We start from the raw sequence: 25,762 nt of genomic DNA on the forward strand, positions 1-25,762 counted from the left end.
ATTTAACATTTCTTTTCACTGCTATGCTGATGATACACAGGTTTATATTCCTGTCTGCAACTCTACAACAAATCAACTCCACAGCTGTCTGTCTGAACTAAGATCCTGGATGGCTAATAATTTTCTTGACCTAAATCAAAAGAAAACAGAGGTGCTTATAGTGGGTCCATCAGCTAAAGCCCAAACTGGACTTGGACTTCTCGGCTCTTTCTCTGTCTTTTCCAAACCTCAAGTCCGCAATCTAGGTGTTACCTTTGACAGTAACCTCTCTTTTGAGAAGCAAGTAAATTCTGTAGTCAAGAGTTGCTTTTTCCAACTTCGTCTATTAGGTAAGATAAAGCCTTTTTTATCTTCTAGGGCAGGGGTAGGCAACATCGGTCCTGGAGTGCCACAGTATGTGCAGGTTTTTGTTCCAACCCAGTTCCTTAACGAGAACTCAATTATTGCTGATGAAGCACATATTGCTTAAGTGACATTTTAATGCTTCATTTTAGTGGTCTCGCTTGTTAAGGTTCTCCAACCTTAATTGCTTATTTCAATCTTAAACTGCTGCATTCAGTGTTTTAATTGCTCCTTATTAGCAATAAGATGTAAAACAGGGGTAGGCAATGTCGGTCCTGGTGAGCCGCAGTGGCTACAGGTTTTCATTCAACCCAATTGCTTAATTAGAAACCAATCATTGCCAATCTCAGACCTTATTTAATTTTATGGCTTGTTAGTCTGTGCAATGTAAGGCTTTTATATCGTAGATTTTTTTCCTTTCCAAGGATATCATCCAAATGATTTGAAGCCTAAAACAGATCATTTTCAGTCTGTCACATTTTTCTATTAAGTGTTTTATTAAATCAAACCGTGCATGATGAACACACACAGATGTAATTGGAAAAAAGCTAGCTGGAGAACTGCTGGCTGCTTTGTCTTTTACATCTTATTGCTAATAAGGAGCAATTGAAACACTGAATGCAGCAGTTTAAGATTGAAATAAGCAATTAAGGTTGGAGAACCTTAACAAGCGAGACCACTAAAATGAAGCATTAAAATGTCACTTAAGCAATATGTGCTTCATCAGCAATAATTGAGTTCTCGTTAAGGAACTGGGTTGGAACAAAAACCTGCACATACTGTGGCACTCCAGGACCGACGTTGCCTACCCCTGTTCTAGGGATCTTGAGAAAGCTACTCATGCGTTTATTTTTTCTCGCCTCGATTATTGCAACTCGCTGTATTCTGGGATTAACAAATCTCTGATACGCTGGTTACAGTTGGTCCAAAATGCTGCCGCTCGCTTTCTGGTTGGGGCAAGAAAGTATGACTCTGTTTCTCCTATTTTAGCTACTTTACACTGGTTGCCTGTCAGTTTTCGAATTGATTTTAAAATCTTGCTGCTAGTTTTTAAATCTTTACATGGGCTTGCTCCTGCCTATTTATCTGAACTGTGTGTTTTACACCAGCCATCCAGAGTGCTTAGATCTTCTGGTCAGCTGTCTCTGGTTGTCCCTCGTACCAAGTGTATAACCAAAGGGGGACAGGGCCTTTGCAGCTGCTGCTCCTCGCCTGTGGAACTCTTTACCTCATCACATAAAGGAGTCGTCTACAATTGAACTGTTTAAAACAAGATTAAAGACTCATTTCTATTCACTTGCATTCCATGATCTTCAGTAATACTGATGGTTTCCTCTTTGTGATTATATAACATTACTTCTATTTTTATGTATATAACATTACTTCTATTTATTATCTATTTTATTTTATGTTCATATATTTTATTTCTATTTATGTTTTATGTTAATTATTTTGTTTTTCTTTTATTCTATTATTGTAAAGCACTTTGGCCACAGCATTACTATGTTGTTTTAAATGTGCTATATAAAGAAGTTGACATTGACATGTATAGTGGAATTACAATTATATGACTGAAGTTAGCAAGCACTTCCTTACTTGAAAGAGTTGTGGGAATCTGGAATAAACTACCGAGGTTTGCAGTTGAAGTTAAAATCCTGAAAACCTTTAAAAATTATCTGAAGAAAATGTTGGCAGAGGTTACCTGTTAGCTAAACAAATGAGCTTCATGGATTGAATAGCCTCCTCTTGTTTCTTATGTCCTGTGTTCTTATGACTGTTGCTGTGCAAATGAACTTACCCTTTTATGAAGGGGCACCCCATTCAGGATTGGTTATTACTTTGTGACCAGTGCTTCTAGGATAGGCTCCAGCTAGTCCATGACCCTTAAATGGATTAATTGATTTCTGAAAATGAAAAAATTACCATATTGTATTATCTACTTTCATTCAGTCTTGTACTGCATTCATTTTCCCAATCTGGTGGGAGCCAACTAATGTAGTATGTGTTGTCTTCTTAAAATATACATTTCAAAACTAATGTATTTAGTTCAGGCTTTCTGGCTGGAACTTATCCCAGTAGCATTAAGAGCAAGACAGTAATGTACCAGTCGGTTTCAGATTATTGAAATACTTAAAAATAATTGAAATTGGGTGCTTCACTATGATCATTAGTAGATCACGGTCCTTTCCAGGTTTCATACTTGTCTTGAGCCCAATGCTAGATTAATGTTCTTCAGAATCCACAAATTTCCAGCTCATCCTGCCTGACTGTCCAATGATGGAAGGAAAAAGATAAATATCTGTTTACCAGGTTGTTGTATCTCAGTCTATGTGGGAGAATGCCCTTAAGCTACACCATGCTAATCTGTCAGATGACAAAGTCCTACAATTTGTACAGCAGTTCTATTACTTGCCTTTCATGTCATCGGACATTTGCAAAGTGAAAGAGTAGCTACAATGGCAGTGTGCTTATTGTTGCTTAGTCCTATAAATAACAGTCCTGGTGTAACATACCGGATGTGGTACACCAGAATCAAAGATTGTTCATTATAACTGGCTTATGATCACATTGTGCATTGTCTGGGGGTGGTGAAATAGCACTCTATCAGACTCCATTTTCATATCTGACATGCCTTCCTTTATAAGCCACCATGGCTTTCACAAGGAAAGGAGAAAAACTCAACTGATAATAACCCAAATCACATTTTGTCGCATCAATCCAGGCCCCTTTACTAGGAACATTACTGAATTACACGCCTACACTCTTAATGCATCTTCTTCTCAATACATTACTTTGGGCCAATATTCCTCTGAACATCCATGCTGGAGGCAAGTTATGTTCATCACACATTGGAAAATGGAGAAAAATTCAGCCCTCTTTAAGGCTATGGACTTTCTGGGCTTAATTTTGATTCTTTTGTTGCTTCTTTTATCTGGTTGTACAGTGTATTTTTAGAAATGTATATGCTTCTTTAGTTTGAGAGGGAGGAAGTGTAGGGTAAACAATATCTTTAAAAAAAAAAAGGTCTACAGTTAGTAAATACAGACTCATCAGTTTAAATTTTCTGCTTTCCTTAATTTGTGAATGATTTGTATTAAGGCTTCAGCTAGCTTTACGTAGATGAAGGGAAGGTTTCTTTTGGAGCGGTTTCTGCCAGGACATGGTGGGGGAAAATAAAAGAAGAATAAAAACTAATGGCCATACTATGGTAATATAAGTAGTGTATCTGCCATAATAACCTCCTGAGAAGAGTATCCACTTAGGCCTGTGTGTGTGTGTCTCCAAACACCTCCTGAACCCAACACTTAACACAATATAATCAAAGTCTGGCTACAATATCTGACATGCACTGATTAAAATACTCTTTACTTAAATATTTTACATCAATACTCTTTTATTAACAAAATTTTAGTCCAGTGGATCGAGACCTTTACTTTCAAAATTTTACTTTTAAAATGAGTTCATCATGAACATGTTAAGGGTAAATTTCGCACAAAAATTAAGATGTTTTTCTTCACACAGAGAACCACAGAAAAAAAAAATGTAATAAATTACCAATTAATGTGGTAGACAGTAGGACTTTAGCAACTTTCAAAACTAGACTTTGTTATTTTGGAAGAATTAAGTGGATAGGAATGGCAAGCTTTGTTGGGCGGAATGGCCTGTTCTCATTCAGATTGTTCTAATGCTCTAAAATGAAAGCCTTGTATGTGCCATTGCAGTTGTAAATTAAGTACTTTATTTGGGTCCATTTCCAGGATGCAATGCTCAAAGAAGAAATTTGAATACTACACCTAGGTTGAGATGTAAAAGATGATATCTAAAATACTATACAAGATATCTTAATTGCAACTGTCTTTGGAAATAAAGCCCTACTTTTCTAGTAATTATGTATGTCTATAATTATTTTTACATGTAAAATATAAATATGATAGAGTATCCAATGAATTGACTTTTTACAAACGTTTAGGCACCACGTAAGCAATTCAGTTCAGTTTATTTTTGTGTAGCGTTCTTCACTAAGTGCAGGCTCGGAGTACAGTTTGCTAATTACATTATTTGTACACATGAAGATAGATTTGTTTCTAACAAATCGGAAACAAAACAGTTCTAAATGGATTAACATAAATGGACTCTAATAATATCTGTCCATTAACATAATTGTTGGACTATGGCCAGTTGACAATGGAGTAGAAGAAAATAAAAACTTCAGTTAGCAGCAGCCCTGGAGAAAATAAACCTATGGAGGTCCGCAGTCAATTATAACGGACAAAGTCACACCTTCACAGTCCAGGAGACCTCAGCCAATTGGCCACCCTATATAACGTGTATAGGAGGCTTTTTACATTTATATTTGGCATACTCTTTCCACAGCTAACTTTTCCATTCAAGTTGGGAATTTGTCATAAAAGCAATACATATGCCAAATAAACTGAATATTTGACATATAACAGAGACATTTGTTATAAAAGTTGGTTATTTCACATCTCAATGTCCTGGATAAATTACCTATAGTGGCCTCATCCATTCTTGCCCCCTAATCATTGCTCTCTCTAATTGGCTGTCTATCTCACTCACCCCTTCATCACCTACCGGTAATAGCTCATGTGTGGTGAGCATACCTGCAAAATAATGGCTGCTGTCGCATCATCCAGGCGGTTGCTACACATTGTTGGAGGTTGAAGTGGTTCCTATCTATCTGTGTAAAGTGCTTTCCATAACGAGAAAAATACTATATAAATTAATAATAATTATGTAACTGAGATGTTCCATTAGCCGGGTATTTGCCATGTAGGTGAGACATAGCTATTATAGGCCATTTATACTGAAACTTTTTCACAGGAGTGTGACATTTGCAATGTACAGTGCTCTCCATAATGTTTGGAATAAAAACACATTTTGGACCTGAAATGGGGTCCATGTAGAAAAAGTTTTGGCATTTCTACATACCCTTAAAGTCTGCAGTGTGCCCTTTAATCAAGACTGGATTGTTTGATTTGTAATTTTAAACTGTGAAGCAGAGAACTAAATCAAGGAAAAATGTTTTTGTCCCAAAAATGACTGGTGTTTGTCATGCTTGTGACAAAGATGTGAAAAAAGAGATCGTGTTGCATTCAGCATCTTCTAAAAATAGAAAAAATGACACTGTAAAAAGGAGGGCACAGTGTTCACAAGTTGTATATAAATGAAGTATTGGTCACTATGCTCCTTTTCCTAATTAAACAGTAAAAACAGATTAAATTGACATACCATGATTGCATAGCAATAACTGATAATAAACACATAGGATTTGCCCAGGGCCGGATTAAGACGAAATTGGGCCTGATGCTGCAGTGCAAAAAAGGCCTATTTTTTCTCTGCATTGGTGCATGTGCATTCAACACTCACCGTACATGCGCACTCAGACCAACCAAGGAGCCTTAATTGCTTGCGACGCAACCAGCCAGCCTTTATTGAACGTGAATAATAATAACACCGTAGTATCATAACAACTCGAGATTAACAAGAAGAAAGATATCACAAAGTGATGTCACATGAAAACCTAACAATGAAGTACACAAAACTTCGCAATTCTCTTACGAAACCAAGTAAGAAAAAATAAATTTGCAGAGATATTGGGTCAAAGTGACTCAGTTCAGGCTCTTGAGGGTAAAAATTTGTCCACGATTTAAATTTAATAATAGCCCAGAATCCTGTCGAGGATTTTAAAAATTCTAAACATCCATGCCGGGCCTGTGGGCAGGCTTTTACTTTTACCTTTACAGATAACCATTTAAATAGCCATCGATTTTTACTGTACAACTAACTTTCAAGGTGAAAAATTTACTACGTGGCATTTACCAAACAATAATAAAGTGGCAATAATCTCCAAGATATTTGTAAAAAATGCAGCTAAATTACTAAGTAAACTGTTTAACGTAAAATTGATAGCATTAACTTGAAATCTTCGGTTAACAATAAACACAACGACGTTATAGTTACGTCACAGCGCAAAGAACAATAGTAACTGCATAATAAGTAACGTTGTGTCTTGGCGTCCGAAAGTCGGACTCCAAATTTCATTCTAAGAATTATTTTGAGGTTAATATAGCAATGGAAAACTGTTCAACTTCCAGAAAAATCTTGTCTGTTGTCATCTGGGCCTATTTCAGGAATGAGCCTAATGCTGCAGCATCAATAGCACCCACCTTAATCCGGCCATGGACTTGCCCCTATATGCCTCATATGGTTGTGCATGTTTTGCACAAAGTTTAATCAGTTACATTTGCATTTTCTACATCTTTCTTATTTTGCTGACCATCAGATGTCATCTAGCCGTTCTAATGCCTTCCGTAAAAGTGCAATAGTGTGTATCATTTGTAATGATGGCCCAGGCTGCTCCAGAAATCTGTTAATTAAAGAGCTATTTTTAATACTGCTCCTGGGGTTGCCTTGCAAAGAACTGCAGATACATCTTTCTTTATCTTAGAAGTGGCATCCAATAATTTATTAAGTGTTGTATTTATAAGGACTCAGCCAGGTAATTGGGAAGTATAGTACTGGGTAGAAAAAAAAAGGGAGCAAATGTTCTGGCAAATCTGTCATTATGGATGGTGTTCATAACATGAAGTGAATTTCCAGATGGCATTAAAACCACAATGAAAATGTGATCTTTGACTGCATTAACTGCTGTTATCACAATTAGAATTTTAGGAGATCTGTAAGTTTAAGAGCTGTTAAATCGCTATTCACTGCAAACATGCCATGCATCTTTTGACTAACTGAACTTGCAGTGATTATCATTGAGTAAGAAACCTTCAGGTGTTAAAAGTCTGCAATGCAAATCACAAAACCACCAAAAGCCCTGTCTCTTGGCACTCAGACAAGTGACTTCCAAAACTTGCTGATTTTGGATTGCAGAAGGCATTCAGATTAAGATAATGATGTATTTAATCACATGTGGGAAATCCAAATCGGAATTATCTTAAATTGAGGTCCCCAGGCAACTCTAATAAAATAAAAATAGAAAATTCATAACCAATCAATCTCAAACAAAGCTTACTTTCGTTTTTTTTTTTTGTTTTTTACACTGCATTTTTCTGTTTTACACTCTTTTTTTAAAAAAAAAAAAAAAAAAAAGTTGCCAGAGTGGTTCATCAGAGTGATGCCATAGGGGAATAATTTTTGGTTCCCTTAAAGACCCATCCACATGGAGGTTCCAGGAAGAACCTTTATTTATTCAGATCCATAGCAGGCTTCATACAGTAAATAACCATGAATTGATGGTAACAGATTTGTGAAATACTAATGAGTCATGATTTTAAATAGATTCTTCCTGCATATAACAGTACAAATATAGTACAGGTTTTCTTAATCTGTTAGCATCCTGCTAGGTAGCCTACTATATATTAAAGACTTTCATTTTTGTTTTTCTTTTCACATATATGAAAGTTTTTCAAAGCACAAAGAACTGACTTCACATGCAAAGAACAAGTCCCAGAATGAAATGGTGCTTTGTCAAGCAATGGCTCTATGAGGAACTACTGTATACAACGTAAAGAACCAGCATTAAAAAAAAATGTTTGGGAGTGTTAGGTTGGGGAGAATTGTAATACAAGGGAAGCAAACGGTCCTGGACTGGACTCGAATTAAAATTGTGAAATTTTGTATGAGGCATTTCCCTACATGGAACTCGAGTCATTTCGAGTGCATGCAAACTATATACTGTATTAGGAAAACTGGAATCTAACCTAAGTTGATGCGCGATAAATGCAATGCTATCCATTTTGTAAAATATGAAGAAAAGGAACTGAATAGGGCGTCACGGTGGCGCAGTGGGTAGCGCTGCTGCCTCGCAGTTGGGAGACGTGGGGACCTGGGTTCGCTTCCTGGGTCCTCCCAGCGTGGAGTTTGCATGTTCTCCTCCGGGCGCTCCGGTTTCCTCCCACAGTCCAAAGACATGCAGGTTAGGTGGATTGGCGATTCTAAATTGGCCCTAGTGTGTGCTTGGTGTGTGGGTGTGTTTGTGTGTGTCCTGCTGTGGGTTGGTACCCTGCCCGGGATTGGTTCCTGCCTTGTGCCCTGTGTTGGCTGGGATTGGCTCCAGCAGACCCCCGTGACCCTGTGTTCGGATTCAGCGGGTTGGAAAATGGATGGATGGATGGAACTGAATACAAGGTGCGGTATTTTCGAATGAAATGTCATTATCATAATTAATTCTGATTACCTCGTCTTTTATTTAGTTTAATGATGGCGTAAGACTTTGAAGGAAAAAAACGACATAATTGTTTGAGCCTTCCCATTGCTAACATTCTGTCAATCTGGTCTCATTGTACAACCTTCCCTGGGATTAAAGTCTTTTGACTGTGCCTTAAGCCATCGGATAGCCTGCAGATCTGGGACTATTAAAGTTATAAAAATTATTAATAGGTACGTTACAGCGCACATTGCGTGGTGTTTTTACATTCAAAATTTTGCATTGTTTGCTGGTCATTTTGTGTTTTCTCTACACATTATTCATCATAGTGTAACAGCGGGCTGAATTTATTACGGAAAAGTGTGCTTTTTAAGAACAAAACGGAATTTAAAAGCCTGTCTTTTTTCCCATTTTTTTCCACAAAATACATTCTTAAAAGCCGATTGTTAATCGGAAACTTTTAAAAGGAGCATAATCTACCGCTTTGCCAATCTGTCGCAATAAAAATCTTGGCTGCATGGAGCTGAAGCGAAAGGCTCAATTAAAGCTCGTGGAAAGACGCTAATCGCTTTCTAAAATTAACTGTCAGCTTGTAAAAGGCAAGCGGGGGTGAAAGAAAGCCGCTACAAAATGAATAGGAATGCTTTTCTTACAGCTTAACTGTCCGAGCAAGCAGATAAGTGAGAATCGGCATATGGGAACACTGGAAGCCAGTCGTAATTTGTAACTAGATCACGCAGACCTTCTCCGCAACCACTACAAAAAGAAACAAGGAAAAATCCTTCAGTAGCCTGCTGTTCGCTTTACTCATTCCTGAATCTTAAGAACTAGCTCTTTTTTCTCATGAAATGCCGCAATGAAATAAGTAAAGTTTATAACTTAATTGAGATGTTCAAAGAGGTGCGAGCAAATCTAATGGTTTAAACGAACACTTTTTACGAAATGGTGGAAGCGTTCCCGCCTTAGTAGTCTTCGAGCCACAACCCGTCTTGGAAAAATGCATGATCTGCAAGAACATACAGTAAGACAACAGGGATGACCCGAGACATACGAAGATGCACGGAAGTATACGGAGTGGCGGACGAAGATTAACGAAGACTAACGGAAATATACGATAGAAGGTGAGTGAGTACACTCTCTGGCTCTTTATATGTAATGATGATCTTTTTACCCACAGTAAACTGCAAATTTCAACTGAATTGTTAACAATAATTCGCTGACAAAATTTGCACATAGTTGGAAAAAAGTAAAGGATATTGCCAGAAAATAATATAAAGGCGAAGGTTAGAGACGCAACGTTTTATCTACATGGCCTTCAGCAGATGCGTCAAATTAATTTACACTCTAACAACAAAGGTGCCACAGTACTTCCTCAGAGTAAATGCCATAGGGAAACCATTTTAGGTTCCCAAAAGACACATCCACGTGAATGTTCCAGAAAGAACCTTTATTTTTTAGATCTATAACAGGCTTCATACAGTGAATAACCATGTTGGTAACAGATATACCACTGGGTCATATTTTTAAAAGGACTCTTGCTACATACCATAACAAAGGCTAACTCCAGGTTTTCTTCATCTCTTATTGTCCTGCTAGATAGCCTACCATACATTTAAATATTTCATCCTCAACCGCATATTAGGACATTTTTTAAAGCACAAAGAACCAGCTTCATAAGTAAAGAACCCATCACAGAGTGGTGCTTTGTCAAGGAATTGTTCTACCCAGTGAAGAACCATAAAATGCCATTAAATAGCCATCATTTTTAAGAGTGTACTTTGAAATTTTCGTATTGCTATGATCGAAGCAGTGGGCAAGACAAATGATTTGTTCACACTTCTGACAAGAGCCCAGACCAAATCTAGAATATTGTCCACTGACCTAACCACTTACTCAACCCACCCAAACAAGGCTACCATTGTAAGGCCCTCTTCCCCAATCCATTTTACAGGTACAAAAGATTTGGTTCCATATTTGTCAAATGTGAGCACTGACCTCATCATCTTACAGTGGATTTAGTCATCCTGTTTATTTTATATATGCATTAGCTCTCATAAATAGCCCTATAACATGAACAGCATGGAACTAATAGGCAGAATAAATGTCAAAATGGTAACTGTGAACGCATGTATGCAATATTCCCAGATGTTTGAGGAAGTCAATGAAAGATTAGACAAAAGAACTGAGAGGGCAAATGAAATGACTGACCTGGAAGACCTAGCTACACAAAGTGTAGGTACTATGACGACCCTATAAAATACACTATAATATGATAAAAGACGGTAATCTCCATTTTAATGAGACTGACCTGGAATTGCAGTTCTACAAAGGAAGACAGAATTTTAGCTGTGAGTTAAAGACTGACAAATCCACAAAACTGAGTTCGGTATACATTCTAGAGATGGTGAGTGCCATGACTAAATAAGTAAACTTCAATGATTGTGTAGCTAAGCTTGGGACAATGACAAGGTCAATGTCAGAAATCTTTGTTGTTTTACATTTAAATGGGGATAGGCAGCTCAGACTGTTATTCTCGGTTGTTTTATATTGACAGGTTTTAAAGTTGCTAGAAAAGTTTTAGAAGTAAATCTGCATTTGTTAAAAATCCAGTGCTATTGAGCCAGCTATGGTGCCTATAGTGAGGGCTGTAGGGGCGCCCAGTTGTAGACACCAAACCCAAATTTTAGACAATGATGATATAGTGCCTACAAAAAGTAAAAGATTTCACATTTGATTTTTGCACAACATATCTGGATTCTATCTTGGCCACTCCAGGACATAAACAATGTTGTTTTGAAGCCATTCCAGTGTAGCTTTAGATTTGTGCTTGAGCTTGTTGTCTTGCTTGAAAACAAATCTTCTCCAAAAGACACAGGTTTCTTGTATACTTCATCAGGTTTTCCTCAAGGACTATTCCTTATTTTACTGCATTCATTTTACCCTCGTAAGTCTTCCAGCACCTGCTGCAGAGAAGCATTCTCACAGCCTATGTTTTTGACAAATGTACAATGTTCAGACATGCCATGTAGTCTGATTGGCAAAAATCAGAACCTTCTTTCAGGGGACTTTAATCTCTCATGTGCCTTCTGGAAAACTGTAGCTGAGATTTCAAGTGCAGGATTATTTATTTATCTATTTATTTATTTATAACAGGGGCTTTCTCTTTGTCACTCTCTCATAAAGCTCTTACTAGTGAAGCACCCAGGCAACATTTGTTGTCTGCACAGCCTCTCCAGTCTCATCCACTGTAGCTTGTAACTCCTTTCAGAGATCTCACAACTCTCTTGTTGGCCTTCTTCTCTAGTCTAGTCCTCACAGAATCATTCATTTTTTTTGCGGATGGCCTGCTTTAGGCAGATTTACAGCTGTGTAATACTCTCTCCATTTCTTAATGATTAACTTAATGAAAATGAATTACATTTATATAGTACTTTTCTAACCCACTCAAAGTGCTTTAAAAGACAATGGGGGAACCATTTCAACCACCAGCACATTGTAGCTATTAGGTGGTAAAGGATAAACCCTACTGTTTTCAAAATATAAAGATGCCCAGTTATCTTTTATTACCACTAAGAGACATGACCTCTTTGTTATGTCTCATCAGAAGGATGGTGCCAATTTTTACTCTACTGGGGCTTTGGGATTCACACATAGACCACAGGGTAAGTGCCCCCCCTGATGGCCTCACTAACACCTCTTCCAGCAGTAACCCAAGCTTCTCCTGGAAGATCTTCCATCCAAGTAGATAACCTATTCTGAAGTGCAGGTGGTATGGCTGCTGGATATATTAAATTGGACTCCAAAGGGTTTCGGTGATTTGGATATTTTGTTTTCTCTGTCTCCTGACTTGTGCTTTTCAATCACCCTATTAAAGAGCTGACTCAACTCCAGGCGGCTCTTCCACATACAGAGACAATTATACTGCCATTAAAAAGAAACCCTTTGATCACAAAGAGGTGATCTCCATTTAACAAATTCTGTGTCTTCAAAAACCAACTGACCGCACCAGTGATGATTTAGGTGTGACATATTAAAGGGGTAAATACTTGTGTGATTACTTTGTGTTTTATATTCATAATTAATTTGGACTACTTTGCTGAGATCTGGATCATGGATTTATTATAACAAATGAAATATACTAAAGAAAATTAGGTTTTGGGATATGGATAAAAATTAATAGGAACAAAGCAAGAAAGTTTACAATCTAACCTAAAACAAAGGTTATCTCCTTCTCTAACAGGTGGGATGGCTGTCCCACTTGTTGCCACTTTATCCTTTGCCACCACTACTTTCTGACTCTAAGTACAACTTGGGTATGGCCCCTTCTGGGTCAAGAAAGAAGTAGGGCACTTGTGGGTTCACCTTGTCAGGACATCATCTAGTAGCTCCAATTATCCCTGCAATCTTGTACCTCAGCATTTTATTAATGATCTCCTGACAATCATAATGGGAAGCAGAGACACATATATTAGATAAGTCTCTCTCTGCTTCCACTTAACAGCAAAGGGAACTTCAAACAAGTTTCCCATCATCCCTCAGTTTGCTGAATTTACACTGCTGCCATATGCAATCCAGACAATATACTGGAGCCTAGTACCCACATTGACTGTGGCCTGTTGTTAATATGAGGCACATTAAGATGCCAGGTGCATTGGCAGGGTCATTATTTCCAGGGTATCTGCCCCTTGGCATTTTAAAACTTGACTGCTTTCCTACACTATGGCAGTGTAAATGCAGTTACTGGACCTCTTTTACAGTGGATGATATATCACAATGGAAAACTACTGAACAGTTATCCAGATGAGAGGTGATAATGAGAGCATGTCGGAGAACTAGAACACCTTAGAAAGATTCCTGCAGTGTTAGGCAAGCAGTGAAGTGATGTTTTGACTACAACTAGGATGCCCATCCGTTCATCGATTTATCCATTTATTGTGAGATCCTTTTTAACTTCTACTATGGGGCTAAAGTGAAATGCAGCATATCCAGGCACCATTGAGTTGAACACAGGATGGCTCCATAGAAGGACACATTTACACAAATCCCCATAACAGCTCTAACTGCCTAAAATGCTCACTATTGGTAAGTGGCAGAAAAATTACATGATGATAAAAGAAATGGTGATCAAGTTGAAGCCAAAACCAGGTTACTGTACATGTATGGAAGCCATGTTAACCAATGTGCTCACTTTTATGTGTGACTCAGAGTTCGGCCAGCTGCTAAATTGCTTTTGAGAGTAATGGGATGTTTTGAGCAGAGTATTATAAAAGAAAGACGTACTCTGCTTCTTGGAATTTATCTTAAAACCACACTAAAAGCCATTAGGCATTGCTCGCTTTTAGTTGGAGAAGGCTTGCATTCATCAAAGCATTGATGTGATTGCAGTTGAGACTTGAACTTTGTGGATTACAATTCATCACTTTAGCTCCCCATTCTCCACTGCTTGTCACATTTCGTTACTTTTAAGGCAGCAATTTTGCAGCTTCAATCCAGATCATTTTCTGTTATGGCATACAGATGTGGCTGACTAACTGAGGTATGGGGCAAGCAAAGCAGTAATCCGCTTCTTTGTGGGAAAAACCCATGTAAGTCAGCAGTAACGAGCTCCACTGCAAGTGTGCAGAAGTGTCTGCAGGTTTACAATCCAACTGAATCACCCAAAGAAATAAATTCATGAAAATAGCAATTTGACAAATTCATCCATTTATTTAGTGAACCAGCCTAAAGTAATTTTTTAGCCTAGTTAAGGATTAAAGCCATACATTGTTAATTAATTCCCTGTTATCTTGCATTCTGTGATGGCATTTAAAATTAATTAAAATGACAAGTGAGGAGAACCATGACCTAAGCTATGGTGTGCATCAGTGCAGCACTGCCTGGTAGAACATCAGAATTAAGAGGAGGAAAATGATCAGTATGTCCAAATAATTACACCATGAAAGGAGCATTGGGACTGCTGGTCAACGGTGAAACTGATTAACTGAAATATGGACTGATTTTTTTTTTTTATGCCTCCATGTGAAATTATTTTGCTAAGCAGGCAATCTTCTTGTCTTACATTATTACACAGATATGAATATAATGCGTAGTAAGATAATCAAACCATACTGATGGCTTTTTTAATTATATTAAAAGATATTTTGGTAATATTTTACATTGGGGCTCAATTTAGTGCAATTCTTAGTTATTTATTGATACATAACAGAAATCAAGTCTTTATGATTTTGTTAAACAGTTGATTCAGAATGTATTGAAACCCTTTCACTTTCTGCGCACTTTATTGTGTTGTAGATTTTATTTTAAATACATAAATGTGCCATTTTTGCCCATCAATGTACACTTAATAATTCATAATGACAAAATGAAAACATTTTCAGAAACATTTTCAAATTTATTAAAAAAACAAAAACTGAAATCTCTGATTCATGTATGTATTTAGACCCTTAATTCAGTACTTTGTAGCCCCTTTGGTAGCAATCCTAGCTTGAAGTGTTCTTGGGTAAGCCTTTACAAGTTTTGTACTACAAGTTTTGCATACCTGGATTTGGGCAGTTTATCCTGTTCTTCCTGGCAGATCCTCTCGAGCTCTGTTAGGCTGATGGGAAGTGTCTGTAAACTACCATTTTCAGCTTTCTCCACAGATTTTCTATGGGGTTTAAGTCTGGGCTTTGACCAGTCCACTCAAGAAAAGTCAGAGAATTGTGCTGAAGCCACTCCAGCATTGTCTTTGTGGTATGCTTTGGATCATTGTTGTGCTGAAAGCTGAACTAGTCCTTCAGTCTTGGGTCATGTGCACTCTGGAGAAGATTTTCTTCAAGGACCTCTCTGTACTTGGCTGCAATTTTCCTTCTCTCAATTCTGACCAGAATTCCTGTTCTTTCTGCTGAAAAGCTCCTCATAAGATGATGCTGTCACTACTGTGCTTCACCAAAGGGATGATATTGAGCTGATGATAGCAGTGCCTGGTCTTCACCAACCAGTGTTTGGAGGTCTTACCAAATAGTTCAATTTTTGCCTCATCAGAACTATAGTCCTTTAAATGCAGTTTGGCAAACACCATACAGACTGGCATGTCTTTTACTCAAGAGATGCTTCCATTTAGCCACATTTCTATAAATGCCTGATTGATGGAGTGCTGTGGAGATGTTCTTCCTTCCTGTAGGTCCTTCCGTCTTGGTAGAGGACTTCTGAAGCTCCTGGTTTCCGATGTCCTCATTAACCAAGGCCCTTCTTGACTGGTTGCTACGTTTGACTTGATGGCCAAGAGTCCTTATTAAGGCCACTGTGCTCATGGGAATACTCAAAGCTTTAGAAAACTAATTTATACCTTTGCCCTGATCTATGCCTCACCACAGTTTGATCATGGAGGTCTACAGAGAGTTCATGGCTTAGTTTTGCACTTATCTGCAGTGTCAGTTGTGAGATCTTACATACACAGGTATTATATGCCTTTCTGTATGATATCCAGTCAATTCAATTTGCAGACACATCTCAAGGGGAATTAAAGCAAACAGGATGCACCTGATCATAACTGGGAGTGTCATAGGAGATATCTGAAAGCGTATATAAATGAGTGATTCAAGTTTTTGATAATAATAAATATGCAAACCTTTCTGAAAACATTCTTATTTTGTCATTATAGGTTACTGAGTGTTGATTGATGGGCAACAATGGCAAATTTATCAATTTAAAATTAAATCTACAACACAATAAAGTGTGCAGAAAGTAAAGGGGTATGAATACTTTCTGAATCCACTGTATATGTGTCAAACAGGACCGCTAAAGGCTATGCTTTTATACAGAGCTGGCGGCACTTTCCTATCATCAGCTAATCAAATGTACCTCATTAGCAGCATGCAAACATTATTTATTTGAAGAAAATAACATTGCACACAATCAAGATGAACTTGCACAACAAATGACTTCATAGTCAAATTAGAAAAAAATAAAATAAAAGTTAAAAATGAAAGCAAGAACATAAAAAAGACAAAATCTAATAAAACAGAGTTCAACCCCTACATGAATGTTGGTCAACTCCAGAAAGAGTCCAGGTGGTTCCAAACTTCTTCCTTTTCACAATTATTGAGGCCACTGTGTATATCTATACACTCAAAGCTTTACAAATGGTTTTATATCCTTGTCCTGGTCTTTGCCCCACCACAGTTTGAACATGGAGGTCTACAGAGAGTTCCTTGGACTTCCTGGTTTGGTTTTTGCCCAGACATGCAGTGTGAATTGTGTCCATATATGTACAAGTGTTTGTCTTTCTCTACGATTGGTTCCAGTCAATTCAATTTGCCACAGGCGAACACCAATCAAGTTCTAGACATGTCTCAAGGAGAACTAAAGTAAACAGGACTTTCATGACCACAATTTGGAATGCCACAGTAAAGAGTCTGAATACTTATGTGAATGAGAGACTTCACTTTGTGATTTTTTTTTTTTTATTAAATAAATTTGCAAACCTTTCTGAAAATGTTTTCACTGTGTCATTATTTGTAATTGAGTGTAGATTAATGAGCACAAATGGCAAATATATCTATTTCAGATTAAATCTACAACACAATAAATTGTTGAGAAACTGAAGGGGTTTGAATCCTTTCTGAATAATGCTCTATACTGTAGGTGCCTTCCATTGTAGAGGTTGTCATTGATGCTTTGAATATTTTATTAAGATAAACATTTGTTAATGTCTTATTACATAGCAGTAACTGACTCATTGATGCACTCTCAGAGATTATATGGTATTTGTTGTGATTCAGAATTCATCCATTCATTTTCTAACACCTCTATTCGGTTCTGATTCTTGGAGGCTGAAGCCTTTCCCAGCAGGTTGATGCATAAAGCTGAAACTGAGCCCGTAAGGGACACTAGTGGATCACAGGACGCCCTCCTACATGCACCTGTATTCACTCATTTGGGGCCATTTTAGATGTGCCATTTAAGTAATGTACTTTACATCTTTGCTATGTGTGTTTGTTGGGGTGTAAGAATGCATATTCCAAGACAGATTTTTTTTGGTTCCTGATCCCTCAGGAAGAGAGTTTCACCGGAAGGGTATGACTGCATAATCTGATAAAAAAGCCACAATTCAAGCAGCTGGATAAACCTTCATATCTTAACTCCATGACAGCTTCATCCTTGCAGAGAAATGCAAGTGCTGATTGTTGGGTTTCTTTTAGTCAGATATAAAAGTGGAAATGGAAAACTGTTGCTGTCTTATTTAACAACACTTAATTTGAAAGAGACAATTTTCTTTTTCTCTTCCCTTTGATTACTACCCAATGTTCTGTGCCAGCCTTCACAAGTTCTTCCCAACCAGCACAGCCCTTTCATCAACTTCAAAATAGCCATGATTGAACATTTTTCTTCATTTATTTATGTCAGTTCTGGCATAGAAAGATGTGCATTTTTGAAGAGTTTAAAGGAATGCTACATCAAAAAATATTTTGTATGTTATTTTATGTAAGTCTACAACTGAAGTACTCTGGCATGTCAGTGCACATTTCACTATCATTCACAGGCGTCTTTTTCAAAAGTAGTTCATTTATCAATATTTTAATAAAAATACATGTCTGGGTTATTGTGAGCATATGACTGGATGACTTGACATGTAGATTATTCAACACAAGTAACAAGATTTTTTAACAGATGTTTGTATTGCTTGCTGTTGTGCAGTGTTTGTCACCTATCAAAAACCTTGTTCTCTCCATTAGGCATTAAACCATAAGATTCCATTTTTTTAGCCATCACTGCAAACTACATGGGGTAAGTAACATAGAAAATCATTTCTAGGTGGAGTGTTTCTTTAGTAGTGATGCATACCAGATAATTCGTGCAAGCGTGGTGGGATGGTCATGATACAGTATGCTAAATTTCTGGGTGCCATTTTGTATTGTTTTCATGCTGTTTCGTACTATTGAAGGCAGGCAAGCATTTAAGATAAAATTTGATTCTGATGGATGAAGCCTTGTGGGTATTGCATATTTGTTAATTTTACAGAAATAATTTTGATGGTGGATTCACCCCATAACATTTTACAATTAGCTGTTGATAATCACAGTACAGCTGGATTGTGTCTGCAACTTTCTGAGGCTGTCCTGTGACCACATATAAGTTTTAAATGATTTTCTGACTGTTTTGTTTGGTAGGAATACTGTAGAGAGGGTGGCATGGTCGCGGCAGTGGTTACGGCATTGCTACCTTACTGCTCCTAATCACCGGGGTCATACCCCAGCCTTGTTGTTGTCTGTGTGTCATTACCATATAAGCTGTTCTGATTATTCCTCCTACATTCCAAGGCTGTGTGTTAAATTAATCAATATCTCTACGTCTAAGTAAATGTGACAATAATGATCCTATAAACTTATAAATTGAATTGGTGTCACTGAGTGTGCCTGTATTTGGAGTTAGTGTTCTATTCTTTGAGCCCAATATGGCCACAATAAGAATCTGCTCCCCACTACACTAAATCAAACTAAGTGGATCAGAGGATGGAGAACAGATGAACAGGAGCCTATTTGATTTCCTTTAGTTTAGGCAGCAGGCATTTCAGTAATTGGCTGGGTGTAAATGAAACTAAACACATTTTCTGGCATCATTTCCAGAAGCCGGCAGGCTTCCTAACACCTATACAGTTGAGGTTAGCACTCCTACCTGTCGTCTGGCAAAGACTGTAAATACAAATCTGCATGTGTACATTCTGAAACATGACGGTGAGAGTCAATACATTGGTGTGTCGTCTCTTTTTGCATCTAAAATGTGCAGTACTGTGAAAAGTATTCTTTTAGAACTGTTTTTTTGAATTATATTGAATGTCTTCAGATCTTCAAAAAATGTAAATCTCAAAAAAGGGTACCTTTTGTAATTTAATGAATGAACCAACTTATTCAACACCAACTGATACTGCACTGTATTTTATTTTTTTTAAGATGAAAATATTGTTAGATTTTTTTTGTCAAGTTTATTTCTTCCTTAATCTAGCACTGTGGTGTGTTATGACAAACTCAGAAATAAGAGTAGAGGATTAAACAATTTGGAGGAACATTCCTCCTCTACAACAGATTCTATATCTGTTCTGTTCTTCTATTTGTTTTTTTGTGCTATTAAAATGTAAACAGACTACAATAAAATAGAGGTTTGTGTGAATAATGCAGTCTTCGCAATAGCAATTGACATAATCCAACCACCAAAGAATAATAGAGCTACAGCAGGAACTGCTTTATTAGACCTTTCAAAGACAACTATTAAAAACACATTGAAATTCTACCTCATTTCAGTGAGAAAACAGGAAACAGGACTATAAAGATGTCTGCGCTGTATCCACCTGGAGAATGTGCATAGTAAACCATTCAGAAGTGTACATGAGAATGTCATGGAAATGGATGTGCTGTTCTTGCCAAGAAAGGGTCTTGCCTGAGCTGTCAGCTATTATTTGGTATGCTTAAACCAAAGGATATCATTAAAAGGACATATTGGATAATTCCAGTGAAATTTCACTTTTGGAACAAATAAATATGTCTGGCTGTCTGTTTAATGATTAGTATTGTGCTTTTCATCTCTGCCCTAAATAGACAGATATATGATACTGTCTTTCTATTTAAGATAACTATGAAAGACACTATACAGATAGATGGTATCATCTAAAGCAGATATGACAAGCACTACACAGATAGACAGATGGCACCATACAAGACAGATATGAAAGAAACTATACAGATAGATACACAGACAGCACCTTACAAGATCAGCAACGAAAAGCACTATAAAGATTGACAGGCAGACAGTACATTACAAGACATACACGAAAGACACTACACAACTAGATAAATAAACAGAAAGTACCATACAAGACTATGCACTTATAGACAGACAGTAACACACAATATATATATGAAAGGCACTATACAGATAGAGAGAAGGTACCATACAAGACAGATGTGAAAAGCACTACACAGATAGATGTTGCCATATAAGACAGATGTGAAAGGCATTATATGGATAGATGCAGACAGACGGTATCATACAAGAGTGGTATGAATGGCACTATACACATAAACAGAAGGTACCAAACAGAACAGTTATGAAAAGCACTATACAGAGAGATGGACAGAACCATACATCTGTCTGTCTGTCTCTCTATGTGTATACAGTGATCCCTCGCTATATCGCGCTTCGCCTTTCGCGGCTTCACTCTATCGCGGATTTTATATGTAAGCATATTTAAATATATATCGCGGATTTTTTGCTGGTTCGCGGATTTCTGCAGACAATGGGTCTTTTAATTTCTGGTACATGCTTCCTCAGTTGGTTTGCCCAGTTGATTTCATACAAGGGACGCTATTGGCAGATGGCTGAGAAGCTACCCAGCTTACTTTTATCTCTCTCTCTCTCTCTCTCTTGCGCTGACTTTTTCTGATCCTGACGTAGGGGGATTGAGCAGGGGGGCCGTTCGCACACCTAGACGATACGGACACTTGTCTAAAAATGCTGAAAGATTATCTTCACGTTGGCTACCTTCTGTGCAGCTGCTTCGTGAAGTGACATGCTGCACGGTGCTTCGCATACTTAAAAGCTCAAAGGGCACGTATTGATTTTTTTATCTGTCTCTCTCTCTCTCTCTCTCTGCTCCTGACGGAGGGGGTGTGAGCTGCCGCCTTCAACAGCTTTGTGCCGCAGTGCTTCGCATACTTAACAGCCAAACAGCCCTATTGATTTGTTTGCTCCTTTGAAGAGGAAGATATGTTTGCATTCTTTTAATTGTGAGACTGAACTGTCATCTCTGTCTTGTCATGGAGCACAGTTTAAACTTTTGAAAAAGAGACAAATGTTTGTTTGCAGTGTTTGAATAACGTTCCTGTCTCTCTACAACCTCCTGTGTTTCTGCGCAAATCTGTGACCCAAGCATGACAATATAAAAATAACCATATAAACATATGGTTTCTACTTCACGGATTTTCTTATTTCGCGGGTGGCTCTGGAACGCAACCCCCGCGATGGAGGAGGGATTACTGTAGTGCCTTTCAAGTCTGTCTTGTATGGTTCTGTCAATCATAAAGTGTCTTTCATATTTGCTTTGTATGGTACTGTCTGTGTAGTGCCTTCTATTTATTTATTGATCAACTAATCGATCACCAAAACAAATACCTTCCAGGTCTCTGAAACAAATCGCTTCACTGCCTTCATAAAGTCATACCCTGCCAGATCAGTGTCCTGCATGTTTTCCCAATGAAGGCCAAACCTGACCAATCTGCTTATCTTCCAGTCATGCTCCCATATCTTGATATCCTATAATGTTAACCTATGTAGGTGAATCCTACCTTCTCTTGCATCTTCCACCCTCCTTAGATTACACTGCCATTTTGGCTTTCTGCAGTTTTAACATCAATCTAATCTCTCAGATGTTAATATCATCTACCTGTGTCCAATAGAGTTTGAACCCAGCTTCACTCTACCAGACCCTAAAACTCATGATTATGATGTTAAAACTGACAGTCTTGCAGCTTTACCTCTGTCATGTCAAATCCGTCATAACTGGTTCAAATTTTTCTCCATGGAGGCTGATCTTGCTGCCTTTCCTTCGTGGCATTTTCTATTCACATCTTCTTATTCAGTGGCTATAGACCATTTCAGTATCATCTTTCATATCTTATTTTTGTTCAGATTTACCCAGTTGAGTCTCACAATACCACGTTTCTGCATCCTTACTTTATGGACGGTCATGCTATACTTGACAGTCCAGCTGCTTACACACTTTTTAGCCTGATCTATGATATTTCCATCTCTTGAAACCCAACACCCCTGTCATGGAAATTAACTTTCTTTAAGTATAATTTGTCTGATCTCGACATATTTTGGAGTGTTTCTATCATGGAATTTCCCCCATTCTTATCATGGTATTCTGCATTCATACAGCATGATTACACTTTTTTTTTTAATTGAGCAGCTTTACCCAGGGAATTATCAGCTCAGCCATGTTATTCTGAACTTCATCCTCTTGTACCATTGGGTGGAACACCTCATAGTTTTTATAGATTTTAACTTTTTCAGTCTTCTTTGCTGACAATCCATATCCTGAAGCAGCAGCCCCTTATACTACACCTGTACTTATAGGAAGTCTAATTTGTCATATCCCAGAATAATGCAGCTTTAGTCTATAGGGAATTAACTTGGTCTATTTTGCAGCTTTTCATCACAGAATTCTCATTGGTTTTCATCTGTTGCAGCCCATTGCAGTATCATTTTCCAAATCCTATTTATTTATTTATTTTATTTTTTTTTGGATTTTTACTCAGTGAAGTCTCATCCCAGACTCGCTGTTCTGCATCCTCACCTTTCTGGACTCTCGTGTACAACCTGTCAGTCCTGTAGGATAACTCATTCTTAATATCTGTAAAATACTGCCACACCCCTATGTATTGTAGCTTTACCTCTTTGTGGTCTGATTTGTGAGATTTCAGGATGATGCAGCTTTATTCCAAAAGACCGACCCTTCTCTGTTTGTGTTTACTTCTCCTTTCATATCCTTTAAGTTTGTAGTTCTTAATAAGATGTACCTTAGGCCCAATGGAGTTTGTTTGCTCTTTACCATTTTCTAGATCTTGTATCTTTTCTTTTTGATTTTACATTGTTAAGTCAGTGTAGTGCAGCTTTAACACCTAGCAGGATGATGCTGTTAGATCACACTTTTGCATATACTAACTCCTCAAAGTGTGATCTTTTTAAATTTTAACATTGCACAATGGTATCCAGTGAATGCTCTTTCTCACAGCTTTTCCTCTTTGCGCTATTATGTTGGATCTCGGTATATGGCAGCTTTGACACCTTGCTGTCTGAAGCTGCCAAATCTCAAGTCTGGTCCTGCCAAATGTTAATATTGTGCAGTGTTACCCAATGGAGTTTAATCCTGCTCCATCTTGCAGTATTTTCCTGAGAACTCTGCTATGAGATCTCCATATACAGCAGCTTTAATGCCTTGCATCATGTTTTATTATTGTACAACTTTACCTATTGCCCAATCTCTGTATCCTGTCATCTTTTGTACTCGGCTGCTTTAGTGAGATTTTCTTTAACACCTCAAAGGCTGGTTTTTGTCAGATACCTGAGTCCAACCATTTTGCCTCCTTGCAGTCTGGTTAAAATAACAGGCTGTCACTATAGCTTTATAGCCGTTAGGGTGCACAGTTCTTTGTTGTTCATTCAGCAGAGAGTGGGAGAAAGTGCATTTTGTCTTCCTTGATTACTGACCCCTGTACTAATCTTAGTACTTGAGAGAAGGCGTATGTCTGCCAGCATGCAGTGATCCTAATTATTGTGAGCTGTTCATTATTCGGTCAGTGACGTCCTTTTTCCTTCCTGTAAAAAGCCTGTTATTCAGCCTTTGGCTCAGCTGATTCTTGTTTTTTTCCTAAAAGTAGCTGTATGTAAATTACCATAATGATTGCTGGACAATATATCATGGGTCATAGTTTAAAGGAACACTCCACCCAAAAATATTTATTTTTTTATATGTTACTTTTCCCATGTAGTTTGTATTGATGGTCGAGAAAAGTGTTTATCTCCATTCTCCATAAAACACAAGTTAAAACTTTCTGACAGAATGGGCATCTATGGAGACAAACTGTGGACCACAACAAATGGTATAAAAAACATCCACAAAAAATTGTGTGTTACTTGTTCCTCATGTCAAGTCATCCAGTCATTTGCTCACAATGGGCAAAACATACATTTTTTGCTAAACTATTGTTAAATAAATACTTCTGGACCAGTGCATGCAGAGGAAAAACATTCACACGAGAACAAGTTTTTAAAATTGAAGACAGGACTCTTGACCACTGAATGAGGGGGAGAGGCAGGTCTTTAATTCAAAAGCTTGATCCTGTCTGAATGTATTTCCACTGTGTGCGCTTCACCAATTCTCTGGAAGTATTTTTAACAGTATTTTAGCAAGATACGTACAATGGGCAAAACTAATGTATATATGGCTAAATGATTTGACTTGTGGATTATGTGACACAAGTAACATGAGATTATATTTCATGGATGTTTGTACTGTATATTGTTTGGTCACCATTGACACCCATTCTATCAGAGTTTGCCATCTCCATTCCATGAAAACATGATATTAACTTTTTTTTTTTCTCAGCAATCACCACAAACCCTATTGGGTAACTTATAAAAAAAAATATATAATTTTTGGGTGGAGTATGTCTTTATGAAACAGTGGGTTCAAAGGGACTGACAGATAGGTGGACACAAAGGAGTGACAGGAAATGAACAGTGAGTGAGTGGGTGGAGGTGGATGGGGAAATACGGATATGGCTGAAGCGCAGGCAGAGACAGAAATGGGAAATGGAAGATCAGAACCAATTAATACTGTGACTGTGTGGCTGATCAGCTAAGCAATTGGACTCTGTAGCACAGGGTTGCTGATTCCGTCCCCACCTCTGGCTCACTATGTTACTCTGAACTAGTCTTTTCACCTGCCATTTTTTAAACAGTAGAAATGTGGAAGTGGTCATATCTTTACATACATGATTTAATCAGTTGCTTTGGACAGAACACCCAGACTAAATAAACAGAAACAGAAGGATGTCATATAGGCTTGAGACATACAGTAAGTAGTGAATGTGTGTAAAAGCAATCTTTTGTGAAAAACATTATGTACAGTTAAAAGTGAGACAGATAAAACAGGAGAGCAGTGACAGTGCTGCTGCTTGGTTCTGTCCTGGGTCCTCTCTGCGTGGAGCTTGCAAAGAGTTCTCAGTAGTGAGAAACGCATTATATAAATGTAAAGAATTATTATTATTAATTGGGCAATGGGTGGCTGTGAGATACACATACACAACCATAGATACAAAAAGGTAAGCAGGGTATCATAATAGGTCAGTGAAGGTAAACAGCTATAAAGACTATAAGGATCTAATTACAGTGGAAAATGATTTCAGAGGCAGGCAGGGGCACCAGATAGTCAGAAGAGATATGGAGACAGAAAGATCTTTGATGCAGAGGGATAAAGATTCTGGGACTGTAGAAAGACTGCCAATGGGGTACAAAACATAGGGTGTCATACAGTTGGGAACAACAAATTGTGGTTGGGTCAGACATGCAAAAAGAACAGAAGTAAAGGCACACTGATGGAAAGGCAGTGGTATCAGCCTGTGACGGCTGACAAATTTAATGAGAGGCTAGGGAAAAACAAACAGTTGAAACAGCAGGACATAAAAGCTGGGGCTATAAGGAGAC

At 37.8% G+C, this 25,762-nt stretch overlaps 2 protein-coding genes across 3 annotated transcripts in view; both read left to right on the forward strand.

Annotated features, from left to right (window-relative positions):
• Positions 1-25,762, forward strand: part of dgke (diacylglycerol kinase, epsilon) — a 521,693-nt gene that overhangs the window by 295,845 nt on the left and 200,086 nt on the right.
• LOC114664632 (rab11 family-interacting protein 4-like) overlaps positions 1-25,762 on the forward strand; it is a 122,405-nt gene that overhangs the window by 25,787 nt on the left and 70,856 nt on the right. Inside the window, exon 1 of one of the 2 annotated variants that reach the window (XM_051936295.1) lies at positions 9,600-9,639. The exons of the other annotated variant lie outside the window; for it this stretch is intronic. The gene's annotated coding sequence lies outside the window, so the exon portion shown is untranslated. Of the gene's footprint in view, positions 1-9,599; positions 9,640-25,762 lie in introns of those variants that run through there. 2 annotated transcript variants of the gene reach the window in all.

Source organism: Erpetoichthys calabaricus, chromosome 14 (assembly GCF_900747795.2).
Source record: "Erpetoichthys calabaricus chromosome 14, fErpCal1.3, whole genome shotgun sequence".
Lineage (NCBI taxonomy): Eukaryota > Metazoa > Chordata > Cladistia > Polypteriformes > Polypteridae > Erpetoichthys > Erpetoichthys calabaricus.